Below are 20,017 nucleotides of genomic sequence, written 5' to 3' on the forward strand. Positions count from 1 at the left end.
ACTGATGTACAGGGTTAGTTAGGAGAGACAGGACAGAAGCCAAGCTCTACCCTGGGGTGGGTTTCAGTCCCATCCTGTGCCTGTTTCTACAGGTGCAGTTGAATTGCTCGGGTTTGCACATCACAGAGCCAGCCTCAAAAAACACTGACCTTCTGTGTAGGCCTGTCTTTGTTTATCTGTGTGTGTATGAATAGATACACGAATTAAAAATTAAGAAACAGAGGCTATCTTCCAAGCATAGTATGGTAGTAGTAGTAAAGTGAAAGAGAGAGATGGACAACTTTGCCACTTACTTGGGGCTGGACCCCACAGACCTGTGAGGACTGACTGGGAGAGGTGTCTTGATCTGCCTTCTGTTGGCAGTGGCCACGGCCGTCCTGAGCAATTCTTCCTGCCCTTAAGAGTTTACCTCACAGGCCTCAGCAGGACAATCCCAGGAGAACACGGGAGGGGACCCCCTTCACAGGAGAGCACACACAGGACCAAGGGAGGGGAGGGCTTCTTCCCAAGGACAGGGAAGAATGGAGGCTTCGGCGCAAGTGGCCTGCCAGGTGCGCCGTGACCAGGCAGAGCACACAGGTGCCCCAGATGAGTAAAGCAAACCGGTGCAGGGGCCTTCAAGATGCAGGTCTGGCTGAGCCACCCCCAATGCTCAACTGAACACCCGACAACACTGGTATTGCTTTATGCTCGTACTGAGCCTTGTACTTTACAAGATCGTTTGCATGCCATTGTCCCCAGGCCCCTAAGCCTGTTAATACCTGCATGTATTAATGTATCACCTGATAGAGGCGGTAACGAGTGCCTGCAGAGGAGGAGATGGTACTTAGGGAGACGAACGGTCCCTATCTTGCAGAGCTAGCAGCCCTTACGGCTTAGGGAAGGCGATGGGCTCCAGGAAATGGATCCCAAGGGGAGGGGAAACGAGGGAGGGCTTTTCCGGCATCCCTGTACCACCGCTGAACTGGGCCGTGGTAAGTGCCTCTCATTTCATCCTCACCGTGGTTAATACTTCGGCCACTTACACTGCAGCCGGCTCCCCAGGGCGGGGGGGAGGCGGAGGGAAGGAACGTAGGCGGCCCTGGCCGGCCCTCTCAGTCCCTACTGGGACTCGCCCTCACACATTCCCGCCAAGATGCGACCCAGACTCCCCCTGCTTGTCACCTCCCAGATTTTGTCATTCCTCCAAGTACTTCTTCATTTGGAAGTGGCCCTAGTTTGGAGCAGCGGAGGTACCTCGCCCTTTAGGCGCACTCCAAGAACCCGGAGAACGTCACGAGCTTCCGGGAGGGCCAGAAAGACCCCCCATCCCAACGTGCACCGGCCGAAGGCGAACCCTGTGACCCCCGGCTCAGGGCCCGTGCTCGGTGACTCCCACCTCCCTCCATCTGTGCCTGTCACCGGCTCCTTGCAGACACTTTCAAAGTCGTTTGCACGTACCATGACTAGGCTTCTGACAGCTTCGTGACCCCCGCGGGGCCCCCGGGGACGCCCCCTGAGCCGGGCCCGCTGCTGCCGTTCGCAGGGGCCAAGTGGCGGGCGAGGCCGGGGCCGGGGCCGGGGCCAGGGCCGCGTCACGGCCCAGCCCGCTGCCCGCCCGGTGGTCTCGGCGCCCGCGGAGCCCGCCCCGGGCCGAGCCTGGCCTGCGCCTGCGCTCCCGCCCCAGCCGCCGGCCCTCCTCCCCCCCGGGGCCGCGGGGTGCCGGGCGTCCCCGCCGGAGGATGCCCTGCCGGAAGGCGCGCGGGCGAAGCGGCCGCGGGGCGCGGCCCTGCGGGCTCCCAGGGCGCCCGGGCCTCCCGCGCCGCGCCCGCCGCCGCCGCCCCGGGTCTGCGTGCGCGCCTGCGTGAGTGCGTGCGGCCGGGGCCGCGGCTCTGCGCCCGCCGACGGCCGGCGACCGGTGCGTGGCGCCCTGCCCGGGGGCGCCGGCCTCCGCCCAGCCGCTCGCCGCGCCCGCAGAGGGTCCCGCGCCGGGGCCGCAGAGCCCGAGCGCGCGCGGCCGGCCGGCAGCTTCCTCGGCGGAGCCCCGTGATGTCGGCGGGCCCGGGGCGGCGGCCCCCCGGCGGCGGGGAAGCGGCCGGGGCCGGGGCCGCCGCTCCGCCCGCGCGCCGCTCGCCCTCCGACAGCGGCCCCGGCAGCCCCGCCGCCGCCGCGCCGCTACCCGCGGCCCCGCCGCCCGGGAGCCTGTGGCTGGAGCTCGGGCTCGCCTGCGCGGGGGCGCCGCAGTGCCCGAGCGAGTCGAGCGGGCAGACGAGCGGCGACCTCGGCTCGAGCAGCGGCAGCAGCGGCGGCGGGAGCAGCGCCGGGCTGTCCCCGGGCTCCGACTCGGACAGCAGCGGCGTGGTGTGCGGCGGCCGCGGCGGCGTGCGCGGCGCCCTGTCCCGCTCCTGGAGCCTGGAGAGCCTGCGCTCGGCCGCCGCGGGTGAGGGCGGCCGCGGGGGGACGGGGGCCGCGGGGGGCGGGCTGCGAGTGGGGGCCCCGCTGGGGGTGGGGGCCGCCGCCGCCCCGCGCACCTCCTGTGCTGAGCCGAGCCTCCTTCCCCCTCCTTCCCTCGCCTGCCTCACTTTTTCCATTTCTCGTTTCTATCTCTGGTCCCTTCGTCCTGCGGATTCCTTTGCGTTTTTCTGGTTCTCTGCCGATTTCCCACCGTCTCTGTCCGTCCCCCCACCCCCTCCTGCCGGTGAGCCCCCTGTGCGGCCAGGCCCCTGCAGCAGGCGCGTCGGCTGGGAAAGGTGAGAGGGCGCTGTCCTCCCCTAGACTGACCGTGACCAGCGGCGCAGGTCCGGCCTTCGGACCCGCAGCCCCGTGACAGGCGGAGAAGGGAGGAGAGGGCCCGCAGGCGCCTGCCCACCGGATCCAGCGTGTGGTCTTGGCTCCTGGACGGCGGCTCCCGGGCCAGAGGAGCGGGTTCGTGGACCCTCTGGAAAAAGCAATGCAGTTTCCCGGAGATGGGATTGCCCTGGGGTGCCCTGGACCGTGTGCTCGCCACAGTGCCCCCCTTTCACCTGGAGGGCCGAATTCTGGGTACAGGTTGAGAGGAAGACTTTGACCCCAAATGTTAATTAAGCAAGGAAGTCAAAAGTGGTTTTGTGGATGGTGATCGCCTACCCTCGGTTAGCTCCTAAACTGGATTCTGTGTATTTTACTTCTCGCACACACTCAAGTTACTTTTGAGCCCCTGCTGTGGGAGCTATAAAGAAAGGTTTTCTACCTCGAAATGGAGAGGCAGTGCACCCATTTCACTTCTGAGTGGGGTGAGGGATGAGCCCGTGGAAGTGGCAGGGCCCGCATGGGCGGTGGAGGTGCGGCTGTGTGCGTGCCCAGGTCACAGCGGCAAAGCCAGAGAGCAGCAGGGGGCGGGGCAGACGGCACCGCCGCCGGGGAGCAGACCGTGCAGGGGAGGGCGAGGGTGAAAGGCTGCAGAGCATCGGGATGGGCAGATACGGGGCCTGGACTCTGCTCTGAAGTCAGTAGGTGCGGAAAGGGAAAGCGAAGGATGCCTCTGCGTGGAGTGCTTGATGACTCGCATCTGTCCCAAAACAACACAGGAAACCACGGACGGCTGGCTTATCCAGCTCTCAGGGTCTCCTCCAAACGAAAGCTCTTTAGACTTTTGCGGCTCAAGCCCCTCCCTTCCTGATTCCCTGGAAAGGCCCCTTTCCCACCTCTCCGGGACGCTTAAATAGAACCCACCCTGAGAAAACCAAACCAGACGGCGCGGTCAGTGGGGCTGCAAGCAAACTTTAAGGCTTCCTTCTTTGTACCCCAATGACTCCCCTTCCACTTCCAGCGTGGGGAGACATCCCTGCTCCACCACAGCCTCGGCAGACAGACCCCGAGGGGCTTGGGGACGCGGCCCTGGCCATTCCAAGGACTCCCTTGCCGTTCTGTCCTCCTGCCCCAGGGCAGGGATGAGGCAGCTGGAGGTGGCAGAGACCGAGGTTCATTAGGTGTTCCTCAGATCCAGGGACTCCCCAGAGAAGACCAGGGGCACTGAGGCAGCCTGGATGGGGTTCAGAGAGGTGTATGTGTGTGAAGATCTGGGGTGGTGTCAGTGGGGGGCAGGGGTAAAAGCCACGGTCTAAAGATGGCTCCTTGAGGGGCTCAGAGCTGCCCCTGCAATGGCAGGGCAGCAGGGTTTAAAGCAGCATGATACTAGAAGTGTTGATGTGAGACCCAGAAGCAGATGCCATGCCCCTCACAGATCACTGGACCACTGGGGCCGGGGCCCAGGTGCTGCTTGCTAGGTGTCAGGCAGCAAACCACCTGTGTCCACCTCCAACCTGATCCCCTCCCTAGTCCTCTACTTCCTGCCTTCTTTTGGGGTCCTATACCAGAAGTGTTCAGTCCCAGGCATGTAAAAGTGTGCTCTCATGAACACTGGCAAGCTGTGTGAACCCGTGACTCTCTCTCTCAACTGGATCCTTGAAGAGAATTAAGCCCTGATGTCCTAAGGTATCCATTCTAGACCTTAGCTTTTACCCCTGTCCCCTACGGACACCTAGCAGCCCCTGTGCTGGGTTTGGAGTGGAGGCTGTGCCAGGCCCAGCGCAGAAAGAAGCATGTGGAGGGTCGGCACACTGAGGTGATGTCTTGGCTCCTTGCGTGATGTTAGCTTTATTCAACAGTCACAGCTTTTTTTCTGGGTCCCAGCTACCCCAGTTTCAAAATGTGGACATTGAAACCAAAGTTTTGACCTCTTTTCTAATCAACTCTAAAATTCCAGGATCCTAGGCAGAGCTATTGATTTGGGATGGGTACCCCTCCACTGAGTGGATGTTTATTGCATATTGTGTTTCTGTTTGATCCCTAACACAAAGCATGTGTGTGTATAATTGAACTGTGTTTATTTCTTAAGAAAAATTAAGAATTACCAGTAAAAGATCCTTAGCATTATTGTGGTGGTGGTTTTTGAAATGGAGTATATTTTTAAATATTTTTTTAAGTTGTCAACAAGAACCAGAAAGGCTATAGTACATGAGGCTGGAATCGCAACTTAAGTGGCAGGACAAAGCTTTAGCCAGGTAAGCCAGCAGGGAACTTACATTCTCCTTGTTTCTAAAGACTTCTTGAATTCTAAATGTCCAATCTTTGCATTTGCCATTGAAATAGCACTTATCCTGGTACAAAAAAAAGGCTTTCCCTAAAGGTAGAATCTGAAAATAAAGTGTAGTCGACAGGGTAGAATGTGCTGTCCCTTCTCTCTGCCCTTTTCTCATGCCCCGAAGCACCCAGAGCCCCTGGGGCCCTCAACTGTGCTGTCACACCGCTGTGATGTGCCTAAGATTTTCAAATTCTTATTCTGGATGTGCTGTCTGACAGGCTTAATTTTCAATTCAGTCTTCTGGGGTTGACAGTTTCCACTACTTGTGCTTTTGAATGATTAATGTCCTATGATTTCTTCTTGAGAGAGAATCCGTGCTACTCCCACATTCTCCGCCAGCCTCTGAGGCATTATTCTGACTGAGGTGAGAATAAGACTTAGAAGAAGGGTAGGCTTGTCTTGCCATCAGAGATTTAACACTTATGCATGTTTCAGGCACAGCCTAGGTACCAGAGATGGTAGACATGCCATATGCTTAAAGAAATCACAGCCCAGAGAGAGACAGGCAGTGGCAATTCACTGTAAGTGCTGTGATAAAGTAAAGCCGGTGGGATGATGCTCTAGGGGTGCCTATGTCACTCTCAGGGGATGATTCTCTAGAGGGACTCGCAGAGCTCAGAACTCACCTGCTACACTCGTGGTTCAAGTTTATTGCAGTGAAAACATACAGATTAAAATCAATCAAGGCAAAATGTGCATTGGTCAGAGTCCAGGAGAATCCAGGCACCAGCTTCCAGGTGTCCTTTCCCATGGAATCACATGGCCCATGCTTAATTCTCCCTGCAGCGTAGGAAGTATTGTCAACCAGAAAGTTCACCGAAGCCTTGGTGTGCAAGGTTTTTATTGGAGGCCAGTTTCTTAGACATGCAGAGCCCACAAGACTGACCTTAGTTACTTAGCCTCCAGGTCGTCCAGAGGTCCCACTGATACAGTGTAGCTCAAAGCCCCACCATAAATCACGTTGTTAGTATAAACTCTCTGGCCTGGCTCAAGGCAGGTATACAAAGACATGTATCAGGCAAGGTACTTCAGGGACTTGGAGACGATCTCCCAGGAGCCAGCTGAGGGCCAGTCCTTCCTTCAGAATGTGAGGTTTGCCCATTCCCAAGCCTTTACTGCACAGCTGACGGGACTCAGAAGAATGGGCACCCAGACCCAACCTATTAGGAAGGACAAAGACAAGAAGTGATTCAAAGAAATCTTTCAGAAGGTATCGCTTGCATTTCGATGTCTGTAAGTTAGCTGTACTGAGGAGTAGAAAGAGCTGACACAAGAGGGGGTGAGCATTAACAAATGTGGAAGATGTCTGAAGGAAGCCAGCCTGTGTTTACGAGCAGCAGCGCCAGGTGCCATGGCAGGTGCTCTAAGTATGCAGCAATTGCCAGTAATGTAGAATGAGGAGCCTCAGGACAGGGAGACCTGGCTGTGGCTCCAAGCCAGGAAACGTGTCGAGCCAGGACAGGTTTTAGGCAGGAAGCTGATGTGTCCAGATTGCTTGCATACTTCCTCCCCTTCTCGCTTTATATTTTTTTCAAAGCTATACACAGTTAAAAGTTACTCTTTCTGGTAGTGTTCTTAGAGTCTGACAAATGCATACAGTTGTGTAACCACCACCATAATACAGAAGAACTTCATCACTCCAAAAAATTAATGATGCCTCTTGTAGTCAACCCTTCTCCCACCTCCTCACCCTGGCTATTCTGTTCTCCATCACCGTGGATTGGCCTGTTCTGGAATGGCCTATAAATGGGATCGTGTCCCATTGCCTTTTGAGTCTGGCTTCTGCATTTGAGTTTCATCTGTGTCTTTGCATGGCTCAATAGGTTTTTTTCCTTTTAATTGCTGATAGCAGTCCATCGAATGGATGTACCACAGTTCCTTTCTTAGTTCACTAAAGGACATTTGGGTTGTTTCCAGTTTTTGTCTGTTACAGATAAAGTGCTGTGAACTAGTGTATGAGTCTGTATGGACATAAGTTTTCATTTATCTTGAGTAAACACCCAGGAGTAAATTGTTGGGTCATTCTGTAAGTGTGTTTAATGCTATAAGAAACTACCAAACTCTTTTACCAAGCAGCTGTGCCATTTTGTACCTATGATAGTTCCTACTGCTCTGTGTCTTTGTCAGCACTTTGTATTACCAGTCTTTTTTAAAAAGCCATCCTATTAGGTGTGTAACATCTCATTTGCTTTTAATTTGCATTCCCCTAATGGCTACTGCTGCTGAACATCTTTTCATATGCCTTTTTACCCTATTTGTATCTTCTTTGGTGATGTGCCTGAATACTTTGCCCAGTTTTTATTGGATTGTTTTCTTAATATTTGTTGTTAAGAGTTCTTTATATATTCTGAGTATAAGTACTTTGTCAAATATGTGATTTGCAAATTGTTTTTTCTAGTCTGTGACTTGTATTTTAATTCTTTAATAGTGACTTTTGCAGAGGAAATGTTTGTCATTTCAGTGGAGTTCAACTTACAATATTTCTTTTATGGATCATGCTTTTAGGATTGTATCCAGGAACTCTTTGCTGAACTTGAGGACACAGAGTTTCTCCTGTTTTCTTCTAGAAGGTTTTATGGTTGTATATTTATACTTAGATCTTTAAATTATTCTGAGTTAATCTGTATATGGTTTGATATGAGGGTCAAGGCTCCCTCTTTGCATAGCCAGTTGTTGCAGCACCATTTGTTGAAAAGACTGCCTTTGTCCACTGAACTGGTCTCGTACCTCTGTCAGAAATCAACTGTCTACATTTGCATGGCACGACTTCTGGACCCTGTTCTGTTCCACTGAGCTAAGGGCTGATTCTTTTGCTCATACCACACTGTGGTGAGTACTGTAGTTTTATAACATGTCTTGGAATCAGCTGTGTGAATCCTCTAATTTTGTTCTTTTTCAATATCACTTTAGTCATTTTTTCTTTGCTTTTCGAAATGCATTTTAGAGTCGACTTGTCCATATCAATAAAATATCCTCCTGTAGTTTTGATGTGGATCATGTTGCATCTGTAGGTCGATTTGGGGAGAATTGACACCTTGACAGTATGGAATCTGAAACTGACAGGTGAAATTTGGGGAAAGTACTGGGCAGTAGGCACTCCCCAGTTTGCCTGTGCCCGCTCTCCCGGTGCGTCCCTGTGCCTGGCCGCCTCCCTGTGTCCTGCTTTGGGCAACTCAGCAGCTGGCCCCTTCCCTGCCTCAGCGCCCTCAGAGTGCCTGGGGGGCACCTCCCAGGTGGTCTGCCCCCCTGGGAGGTGGAGTTGGGTCATGCACTCCCCCGCCCTCAGGAAGCAGGGAGAATGGGAACCTCAGCGCTGTTACTCCTTAGGCACTGCCACCATGAGCAGACCCCACTTTCCTGGGCTTCCCACACGCCTGTCTTGCTATATCCCCAGGCACTCCAGCAGCCAGGCCGGTGAGGAGCACACAGCCAGTGTGCCCGGGGGCGACGAAGCAGGGCTGTGGCAGGCACCGACCTGCCCTTACATGGGCCCCGCTGGCACTATGGGCCGACTGCCTGCTCTGGCCCAGCCACATCAGGACGGGGTTGCGGGGAGGAGGTCCTCTGAAGTCCGGCAGCCCCGCCTTCCCAAGTTGGGAAGCAGCTTCTCAGGGAGCCAGGACCATGGGCTTTGGTTCCCCGTGGAATAACCTCACATTCTGATGCTGCACCTGGTTGGGGTCCTGCACTGAGAGCCTGCAGACCCTCAGCAGTGGGCGTTGCGAGTGAAGCCAAGGCCCCACGGCCGTGAGATGTCATGCAAAAGCAGCTTGTGAGTGTAGTGAAAGTAAGATTAATGTTCTCAACATCAAAGCTGAGTTTTTAACCAATTTAAAAAGAAGTAGCCGTGGGAAGTACTGGACTCCTCTGAAGGACACGGGGCTTGGATCGAAGCTGAGCCTCTTACTGTGACAAGCTGACAGGTGACCTAATTCTCAGCCCTCAGGCTTGTCATCTGTAAAGTCAGAATAATGTGATTGGGTGTGGGGTGTGGTGGCACATGAGGAGTGAAGGAGGTGATGTGTGGAAGGCTCCTATTTGCTGCCTGGCACATAGACAGTAGAGGCTCAGTGAATTTGTGGAATGAATGACTGAATTTCTGGTAGAAAAGCAAGCCAAGTAAGTCCACTGTGGGTGAGATCTGTCTGTGCCCCACTGAGTTTCTGGGGAGCCAGGCAGGCCCCTAGCACAGCAGCCTCTGGCAGACGGACACACTCAGCCGGTGGAGACCTTGCCTCCTGGGGGCTCCCAGGCCCTCAGAGCAGCCACCGCAGCAGGGAAATTTTCTGCCGGCCTTGGGAGTCCAGGGTTGCATCCAAAGAGGTGGTGTTTCTTCTCTCAGGCCTGTCTTGGCAGACTAGACCTTAGGATTACCTACGAATTTGTGGTACGTGGACACAAATGAAATTGCATCTGAGGTTTAATATATTGGATTAACTTTTATTGAGTTTCATTTTTACAAAAGTAATAAATTGGATTACTTTTATTGAGTTTTAGTTTTACAAAAGTAATGTATGGTAATTATAGGAACTTTAGAAAAATATCACTTGAAATCTCCTAACCTAGAAACCATTGCTATTCACGTTTTGGTATATATTTGGCCAATCTTTATTCTGTATATAAACTTTTTTATTAACAAAATAGAGCTCATACAGTATATTTTGTTTATGACCTATTTCTTTCCTCCACTTAATAATTTATTGTGGCTTCTCTGGATGTCACTAAATAATCCTCGTCACTATTATGTTCATGCCACCCGTTAGTCCATTTTATGGACATGTCAGTATTTCAGTCAGTATTCTATTGTTGAGCATTTAAGTTGTTGCTTACAGTCTTTAGTATTTTAAACAGCACCTTAGTGGACCTCCTCTATTCACCTTTGTATTCTTCCATGATTCTTTTCTTAAGATTCAAAATTTGAAGGTTTCTGGTAAGTTTGAATTAGATTTTGATCATAGTTTTCTTCAGCATTTGCAGCAAATCCCTGGGTTATCCTTTATAATTTCCACAGCATATTAGAGCTGGTACATTTATGTTAGGAGGATACACTGTATCATAAAGAATACATTTTATGAAATATGTAATAGAAGCACATTATATTTTTAGTATTGGACATGACCATGATAAAATAAATCTGAGAAGGAGTAAATATAAAGGCACAGGACAAAGTTGCCCATTATTCCTCTTCCGGATTAGGTCCATTCTTAACATTTTAGTATTTTTCCTTCCAGATTTTTTTTCTGTGGGTTTAAATACAACCACGAGCACCTGTATCCTGTGTTGTACCCTGTGGGTGTGGTCTGTGTGTGGTGAAGTGCGCTGGGCTTGTCTCCATCACTTTCGGGTGTCAGACACTGTTTTATCCCACCTGGTGTCCTGACACCGTTAGCGCTGTCATGAGCACCGAGCAGCTGCTCTTCGTAGACCTTGTCTGAGAGGAGTTGAGAGTCTGGAAAAGCAAAGGTAAAATCAGCCATATGGGTGATGGACTCATAGCTGCCTCTCCTCACACAGGGAACCACGCTGCCTTCCCCTGGGGCTTCCTGCAGGGCAGGGGGCGGGGGCGGGGGGCAGCCAGGGGCGCTGCACTGGAACCTAGAGATGAATAGGGCCTCGGTTTTGGTTTCAGATAAGCTTTTAGAGTTCAACAGATTCAGAAAAAGGACTTTATACATAAAATGACTTGATGTCACACAGACACAGGTGAGCCTTGTTTAGGCAAGAGAATTGCTCATTCTGTTGAGAAAAAAGTTCTGAAGGGCCAAGAGTTAAACAGTAAACCCTTTCTGTATTATCATTTCTATATTTTCACACTCAACTCCTTGAATCCATTTCTTGCCCTTATTTAGCTGAATCTGGAGACTTTGATTTAATTATTTCTTTGCTGAGGAAGTATCAACAGATACTGAAGAAGATTTTGTAATGAAGGGCAGACCCACGCGAAATCAAGTCCTGGGTCCAGCCCTTGTGGACTCTTTGCCTAGGGCAGGTTTCTAGTCTGGAGCCTGAAGTGTCTTCTCTCAAAGAGAACTAATAATACTTCATTAGCTGACATGTTGATAGGTGTATTTGAACATAGTAGATGCATAATCAGTTTTCTTCTGCTTTCAGTGATTATGATTTAAGATGGAGGTTATCCCAGACATCAGTAACCATGGCCAGGAGCTGTGGTAGAGATGGCATAGGAAATCAGCCTATAATGATCTCTGGATACTAACTGGGAATGTTTTTGAACAAATCCTTAATAGCAGTTATTTTTATTTTTTTCCTAATAAACATGGACAATATCCAAATTTTAGGCTTAATTCTGCTTAGCTCTATTCTGCCTCTGTTTTATCTCTATGACTTGGGGGAGACTGTTTTATAAATAGTTTACAAGGGTGTGTAAAACATTTGTGGGTAGAAGTGTTTTGGGTGTTGGTAAGAAAAAAAATTTTTTTAATTCACTAATCAGACATTTTACAGAGCAAGAGTCCATGATTTCTCTGATGTAAAATAAAGATTTAATTTATTGTTAACTTCATTTGATTAGTTTAGAGCCTTAGGAGCCGCAGGTCAGCTAGCCTTCTGTGTACTGGTAAAGATAAAATTACAACCTGCTCTTCTGCAAGATGATGAACTGAGGTAACTTGAAAAACATAACTGCTATAAGCCTCAAGAGCTGAATAAAAATACAGCACAAATTACCTTGACGGCACAGCTCAACTCAGCTCACAGGACTGGAAGTGAACTCCCAGGTGCCAGAGCCAGCAGGGCCTGAAGATGAGAGGTGGTGGCCACACTCTGTGACACTGTAGCTGATGGGGAAGGGAGGGGAACTCCCACTGAAGACAGGGCAGCTAGCATTGTTAGTGTCCACTTGGGAATGGAAGATAGGGCCTTGGGCCTGTGCAAGGCTGAAAGATGGAACTAAAACCCTTATTCAAAACTGAAACCCTCTAAGAGCTATACTGTCAGTGGAAGAATTGATTTTTTTATTTTATTCCACTCAATTCTTGCTATCTCTGGGTTCTGGATGAGGGAAAAAAACCTCTCCTTGAAATTTGTAATCTTGGGCCCGTACCTTACATAAATGAATGGTTCAAATTTACATTAACTCATGCAGTCTGAGAACCTACACAATGGAAAATCACCTAAAAATGTGTCCATATTTAGTGATGATCAGGGCATTTGCAAAACATTCATATATCTCAAGGGTATTCAAAAAGGAGAAAATTGAATAAGAGGTAATAGTTAAAAGGTTCATGGCTACAAATTATCCGACATTGATGAAGATATGAAACTTTGAATCTGTAATTCAACTGTCATAACATGCCACTCATCATAGTGAGACTGTAGAACTGCAAAAACAAGTAGGAGATATTAAAAGCAGCCAAACAGAAAGAGGAAAGCCAGATTTAACCAGCACGGAATGAGCTTAGATTGAAAGCCGGCTTATTAGCAGTAACAGTGGAAGCCAGAAGAATGCTAACATCAAATATGTACTTCACAATGATAAGAATTCTTTACCCAAATGAAGTATCATTCAAGATGAGGTTAAAACAAAGACATTGATACCCTTTTCTTCTCTAACACAAGCTTAATGCAACATACTTTTCTCCAGATTGAGTGGCATTATTTATAGAGATTTTTATTTTAATTATTATTCAATTGAAAATATTTCCTATTTTCTATGGAAAGATCCCCTTTGGTGAGTGGGTTATTTAGAAGTGTATTATTAATTTCTAAATTTATGTGGATTTTCTAATTAGCTTTTCACTCTTAATTTCTGACTTATTTGCATTATGATGTAGAAAAAATATGCATGATTTCAACCCTTTTAAGTTTGTTGAAACTTTTGATTTTCATAGCATTTTCAGCATAACAGATGTACTTGGAAATAGTTTATATTCTGTCCTTGTTAGATGCAGGATATGCCATTTAGGTCAGTTCTTGCTGTATTTGTTTGCCTTATTCTGTAGTTACTGAGGAAATGCCCAAATGTTCCACTAGGAGTTTTAATTTTTCATTTGCTTTATATATTTAATGTTATTAGGAGCATACAAATTTAAGTTTGGGTTATATCTTCCTTAAATATTAATGTTTAGTCATTATTAAAAGTTTCTCTTAAATCAAATAATGTATTTTGCCTTAATGTCTCCCTTGAAATAAAGACAGCTGCATTAGCTTTCTTTTGCTGTTTGCATGACATATCATTTTCCATTCTTTTACTTTTAACTTTTCTGTGAGTTTAGATGAATCTCTTATAAACAGCAATTAAGCAAATTTTTAAATCCAGTATGAAAACTTCTATATTTTAGTTGGAATATTTAATTCAGTGCAATTACTAATATAATTGGTTTTAAATCTACCATCTTAATAAGTGTGGTTTATTTGCCCCATCTACTCTGAGTTACTTTCACTCCTTTTTTTGCCTTTTTAGGATTGACTATTTTATCTTCCTTTTTTAAAAATCTTCTATTAGCTTTAAAGTTACAAACTTTGTCTTTTAGTGATTATCCTAGAGTTTACATCATAAAACCACTTCCATCTTATAAAAGTCCAATATAAATTAGTACTTTCAACATCTTCCTTCACAACACAAGGGTCTTAGTCCATTAACACCTCTCTTGACTATTGTTGTCATATATTTTAATTTTCCATGTATTTTTTTCTCTCTTTTTAACTCAAGACATTACTGTTTTGCGGAGTCCATTTTATTTATATTTTCCCATATATTTACATTTTCATTGCTCTTCATTTCTTACTAAATCTCCAATTTTCTGTCTGAGAATAAACATACCTACTTTTTTTCTTTAAAAGTATATCTGCTAGTGAATGAATTCTCCCAGATTTTGTCTAAAAATGACTTCCTTTTACCATAATTCCTTCATTTTCATTATGTAGAAATTGACACTGAAGATATTACATTGTGTCCTAGTTTCCATTATTTCTGTTGAAAAATCAACTGTTGTCTAATGTCAGTACCTTTACAGTCAGCCTGTCTCTTCCCGGTTTCTTTGCCTTTGGTTTTCAATAGTGTTACAGATGTGTTGAGATATATGTTACATGCACACATATATATATATGTTTTAAGTGGGCTTAGGGTTCAGAGAGCTTCTTGAATTTGTGGCTTGATATCTGTCTCCTATTTTGGGAAATTTCCAGCCATTCTTTTCAAATATTGCTTCCAGCACATTCCATCTCTCTCCTCTCCTGGGACTATAACCACATGGAGAACTTAGAGAATTTGCAGTGTCTTTTTCCTTCTGGGCTTTCCATCGTTTTGTCTCTGCTTTTTTCTGAATATTTTTGTCTGAACTATCTTCTCAATTCAACTGAACCTGATTTTATGTACCCATTCATTGAGTTCCTGATTTCAGTTGCTGATTTTTTTAGCTCTAGAGTTTCTATTTGTTTCTTTTTTTAGTTTTCACTTCCCTGCTGAAATAGTCAATCTCGTCTTTTCCCTCCTTGAACCCGTAATTTTTTTTGAAGATCTGTGTCTAATAATGCTGTTACCTGGATTGCTATGGATCTGTACCTATTGAAGTTATTTCTTCAGTTTGCTGCCTTTTCTCTATGTATGCCTGATTATATTTGGTGATAAACAGAGTTTTTGCAGAGTTACCTATAGAAACAATTTATAGTTTAGGATATTATCTTTCCACAAAGATGATTTATATTTGCTTCTGCCAAGGAACTCTGGGCACTAGCGGTTAGGGTTACCTTAGTCCAGTTTCAAATTATTCAAAGCTGAGTCAAGTCCTGCAAGGCCTACTTGTTCATAATTGTCCATGCCCCTAGCATGTAGTCCTCCTGAATCCCATCACACAGACACCCCCTTGGGGAGCTCTTGCATCCATTTCTTCTCCCTCTAGCCCCTTGAGGTTGCCAAAGTATTATTCAGCCTCTTATCAGGAATCAGAGTCCCTCTTCCCTGGCAAAGGCAGCCATGAACACTTGGCTTATTAGCTTAAGCCTGTTTTTTTCTGGATCCTGACCTAGTTGTTCTTCATGTCTTAATAGATCTCATGTGTTTAGGCACATGTGTTTTATATTTTGTCTGGTTTTTCTGATTATTCTCCATAAGTGGGTTGTTAGAATTCAAGTCTGCTGTTACCAGCAGAAGTCCCTAACATGTTTGTAAGACCTTCCTGTGTTGCTCTGTATATTTTTAGTTGCTTTGATTTTTCACTGTACCTACCTATGAACCTATGATGTGCATCTACCACATCTTACCTATTACTCCAGTAATAAACATCTGGATAGCCTTCAACTGTCTACTACCATAATCAATACTACAAAAAATAATAACACGGTAAATGTTTCTTCATAAACTGTGTGGGAATTGGGGGACCATATATCCAGGAAGGGATTGCTGGACCATGGGAATACTCATATTTATTTTAATTAAGTGCTGCCAGCTGACTTTTCCAGGTGGTTGCATCGGTGTACCACCCTCCAGCAGTCTGAGAGTTCCTGTGTCCCCACAGGATCACCACAACCTGGAATGTTCCAGCTTTCTAACTTCCATCAAGCCTAATGGAAATGAAGTGATATCATAATTTTAATTTGCATCTGTCTGATTACAGCTTTTCTATTTTGGTTTTTGTCTTTTTCTCATTGATTTGTAAGAGTTCATTTTGCATTTAAATACTATCTCTTGTTGGATACAAATATTATAAATATATTCTCACAGTTCGTCATCTAACTGCCATCTGATTCATAACGTCTAAACTTTCTAATGTCGTTATTGTTAGCTTATGACTTGTGCTTTGTGCTGTTATTTAAGAAGTCATTCACTGCCTTATTTCTCCTATATTATGAGTTTTAATGTTATATATTTACCACTCATTTATAAGCCTTTGAATTGTTGGAGTCCACTTCTGTATAATGTGTTGATAGGGATCCAGTCTCACTTTTCTCCATATAGTAATCCAGTTTTCCCAAGCTTAGCCATTAGCATTCTGTCCTTTCCCTCTTTTTTCTTCATTTATTTTCCTTTCATTGTCATTTGTAATAGACTCCTATATTTTTTAATGTGTTAGTAACCAGGTTTTTGAGTATTATTCCTCTAAGACCACTTTTCCCAAAACGCTACGGTTTTTGTTTTATGGTTTTACATAGCACAATAACTTTTAGGAACAAATATGTTGCATTACAGAGCCAACTGTATTTGGAAATTTTCATAATACAATTTTTTAAATCTTTAAATAAAAATCTAAAAAGTGCTGGCATAGGATAGGTCAATGGAATCAATTGTGAATCCAGATATAGATTCATACATCTAGGTTCAATTATTTGTCAAAAGTGTGCTAGGACCTTTCATTGGTGAAGGAATAGTCTTCCAGCAAATGGTAGAAGACATCTGGACAACCACATGCAAAAGAATAAAGTTAGGCTCCTACCTCACACCTTATTCAAAAGTCAGCTCAAAATGCATCAGAGACCTGAAAAGCTAAAACGAAAATCTTCATTGCACAGGGAAAGACAGAGAAAAGCTGCTAAGGGGCTTCAGCTGACAACTGAAGGAGTCAGTGCTGGATGCAGAGACCAAGCAAATTAGGACACCACTCTTCCCGATGTGAGGCTGAACCCCTTGAAGTCTCATCTTGGAGCGATTGGTCAGGCTGTCTCTGGGGCGTTGCAGATCCGTGCACCTCTGTGTAGGGAGGACAGAGCAATCTGGGGTGTGTTCAGAGAGCAACCAGGCTCGCTCTGCCACGTCCGTTCCTCCTGTGAGGTCTGTGCTCTGTGTGTACCTAGTAGCGCTGTCTCTTTCCCTGGGCGGCACACAGGTGCCAACATTACCAGGCTCTGTGGGCCATGAGCTGCACAAGACTGAGAGGCATCTGCCTGCCACCCGTGGTTCTCCCTGGGCTGCCCTTTCCCTGATGAGAGGCTCACTTCCTCTCATCCCGCAGACGCATCCGCCACTGTCCAAACAGACTCCGAAGCACCAGCGTGCTGGGGGCACTCACTTGTGCGCACCGTGACTTCCTTTTCAGTGCCTTTCCCGCTCTTCTCGCCCTCTCCGAATCCTGCCCGCCCTCCCCTGCTCAGTGGGAATCTCGCCTTCTCCAAGAACTGACCACACCAGCCCATCTCTGTCGGAGCTCCTTTCTGGGTTGCTAGTTTGCCCCTGTGGTGAGCACAGATCGTCAACCATAATGAGCCCAGGCAACGCTGCAGACATAGCAGGAAGCTCGCCATTCGGGCGCTCTCAGCCCCAGCCAGCTGGGCGGTGGGGTTTGCATCGTTGCCACGTTGTTTCTCTCGCTTTGATTGTTCAATGGGCAGACGCCCCCGTCTCCCGTAGATCATACGGGTGCATTGGGCACAGGGCTGTGGTTCAAGAATAGCTCTTACCCTGCTGGTCCAGCTGGCTTGTAACCGGATGTGCAGTTGTGTGATTCTGAGGCCTACATTAATATCTGGAGCCAAAAAGACTTACCATCTAAAGGGCTAGTTCCACAAGGCTTGGGAGCCGTGGGTCCTTGCGGCCAACCCTCTCCGTCTTCATCTTTCCCAAGTTCTCCAAACAAACAGCTCTTCTCCAGCGGCCAGTCTTCTCACAGTCTTCCAGGCAGTCCTCCAGATCCTGCCCGGTGCCCTCCTTCCTTTTGTTCAAAACCCCGTCAGATCCAAGACCAGCCCCAGCATCTCTCCTCCCTGGGAGCCTCCCGGCCCACGCGCCTCTCCCTCAGTTACGTCTGTAACCCTGGGTGCCCAGTCATTGCCTCTCTTACTCCTCTTGGTGTCTCAGTGGGAGGCCGTGGCTTTCGTTAGCTTCACCTCTTCGCCCTCCCATCACCTCCAGGACAACCGCGAGCGTCCCTCAGCTCCTTGTTTACAGCACTGTGGCGACTGCTGCCTCACACTGTCTCTGTAGCAAGTGAAATAATGCGTGTGAGAACTCCCAGCTCACCACGACCTCTCAGCTAATGTTTCTTCCCCTTCGGTCTCCCCAGGATTCTCTGCAGCTCCTATAAGCAGAGTCCTGGTCCGAGAAGAGGCCCTCAGCAAACACTGATTGGTGGGAATGCACAGTTCGTTGAGTCCCGGAAGCACCAGGGCGAGTTGCCTGTGGGAAGATTGATGGAAAAAATTCTGAAGGACACAATGTCCAGACATGCTGGGTCAGCAAGACAGAGCAGTGTCTCCGAGACTCAGATGGCACTGAGGTGCACATCGGGATGATCTTGTCTGGACTGGATGTAGCCGGCAGCCTGCTCTGCTGTGGACAGTATGTGACAGCAGTGATTAGAACGCTACCAAAATGCAGAAACCCAGAGGAGAAAATGATGCCTGACAGCCCAGCCTAGAAATCCAGACCTCAGCACAGTTCTGCATCCGTCAGCTGATGGCTTTCGGATCAGTCTTCTGGGAAATGGGCTTTTGTGAAATTGATGGGCTTAATTAGAAAGAACTTGAGGATAGTGAGGCGATAATGATTTGGGAATATTTATGCAAGGATCCTTAACAAGGAGTTTTCCTTGAAATAAGACATTTTTAAACATCAAAGCTTTCAACAGCAAAGGAGCCTCTTTGACAGGCCATCACACAGAGCCTCCCAGTGGTCCCCTCCTGCCTCTGGGGGAGACAGGAAGGGAAGGGGCCTGGGCTGAGTGTCGTGGGACCTCTGGGCACAACCCCGAAATCAAGGCATCCCTGCTAGTTTTTAAACCACATTCTGAAATGTTTCCACATTATGATTTTCTCTTCTCCTCAAAATTAAAAGGAAGGCTCAGGGAGGGAAGTGGGCAGAGAAGCTCCCAGTGGCAGGCTCACCCCTCCCTTGTCACACCCTCAGAGCTGGCGTCAACAGTCCCTCCAGCGCCAGGTCCCAGGACTTGCCTGCCTGGTGTGGGTGCCAGGGCCACGGGTGCACACCATCCCCAGCCTCCCCCAGGTGTGTGCAGCCACTTGTGTGCCATCGCATCCTGCAGAGCCCAGGCCTACATGTCTGAGTCTCTGCAAGGAGTAAAAGTGGTCATGCTCCCCCGAGCCACACATATTGCGGCTGAGACCTCCTGGAGGCAACATACCCACCTTTTTCTTTAGCCCAGTATTGTCGAATCGCTTGCATGTTGCTCTGTGGCTGCCCCACGAAGGGCAGGATGAACACCCCTCTCCCTGCAAAACATGGTGTAGGTGTTAAGTCTGACCATGTGCCCACCTAGAGGATGTGAAAGGTTTATGGCTCACACAATGGGGCCTCTGGGAGAGAGAGAAGGAATAGCTGGAGCAAAGAGTGGAGATTGGCTTGGGATTTTGTTATGCTTAGGGGTGGGCTGCGGTGAGGCTCCCATGCCCTGCCACGTCAGGTAGGGTCGTGGAAGGAGGGCAGATCCTCAGATAGACGGTCCAGGCACAGTCTCAGGAAGAGCCTCCCCTACATACGGAGAAAGAGGCCTTTGCCTTTCTGAAGGACAGTCTAGTCCTGAGCTGTGCTGCACAATAATAGAAGTAGGCTTATTCTACACAAAAAGTATAGTTGGAGTTATTTTTTATTTAAAGCTTTGGATTTTATATTCAACTCAGGAATCTATGTGGTTTGGGGCATAGGTTTTGGGGCCAGAGTGTCTGGGTTTGAATCCCAGCTTCACCATTTCTTGACTGTATGACCCTGGGTAGGTTAATTTAAATGCTCTGTGCCTCAGTTTCTTTAAAGTGAGATAGTAGTGCCTCCTTAGAGGTTTGTTTGGATTAAATGAAATCATAATAAAGCACTTCACTGAATTTCTAATACATACTGAAGACTCAAAAGTTTTTTTGTTATTCAGGAAGTAAAGACACACAGTAACACAGGAAAATAAAAGGCATAAACATTGGAAAGGAGGAGGCAAAAGTATTATAATTTGTGCATTATTGTTTATTTCTGGAAAACCAAAGAGAATCAGCTGTTAGAAGCAAACAGATACAGTCATGTAA

General features: G+C 47.6%; 1 protein-coding gene and 1 long non-coding RNA gene across 6 annotated transcripts in view; one reads left to right on the top strand and one right to left on the bottom strand.

Moving 5' to 3' along the window:
• Positions 1-3,414, bottom strand: part of LOC108408299 (uncharacterized) — an 89,195-nt gene extending 85,781 nt beyond the window's left edge. The window contains exon 1 of the long non-coding RNA XR_005055256.2: positions 2,761-3,414. This is a non-coding gene — a long non-coding RNA (uncharacterized lncRNA). The remainder of the gene's footprint in view (positions 1-2,760) is intronic.
• Positions 1-20,017, top strand: part of ARHGEF4 (Rho guanine nucleotide exchange factor 4) — a 129,301-nt gene that overhangs the window by 73,295 nt on the left and 35,989 nt on the right. Inside the window, exon 1 of one of the 5 annotated variants that reach the window (XM_036995930.2) lies at positions 2,170-2,419. The exons of the other annotated variants lie outside the window; for them this stretch is intronic. The gene's annotated coding sequence lies outside the window, so the exon portion shown is untranslated. Of the gene's footprint in view, positions 1-2,169; positions 2,420-20,017 lie in introns of those variants that run through there. 5 annotated transcript variants of the gene reach the window in all.

The sequence above is a fragment of the Manis javanica genome, chromosome 7 (assembly GCF_040802235.1).
Source record: "Manis javanica isolate MJ-LG chromosome 7, MJ_LKY, whole genome shotgun sequence".
NCBI lineage: Eukaryota > Metazoa > Chordata > Mammalia > Pholidota > Manidae > Manis > Manis javanica.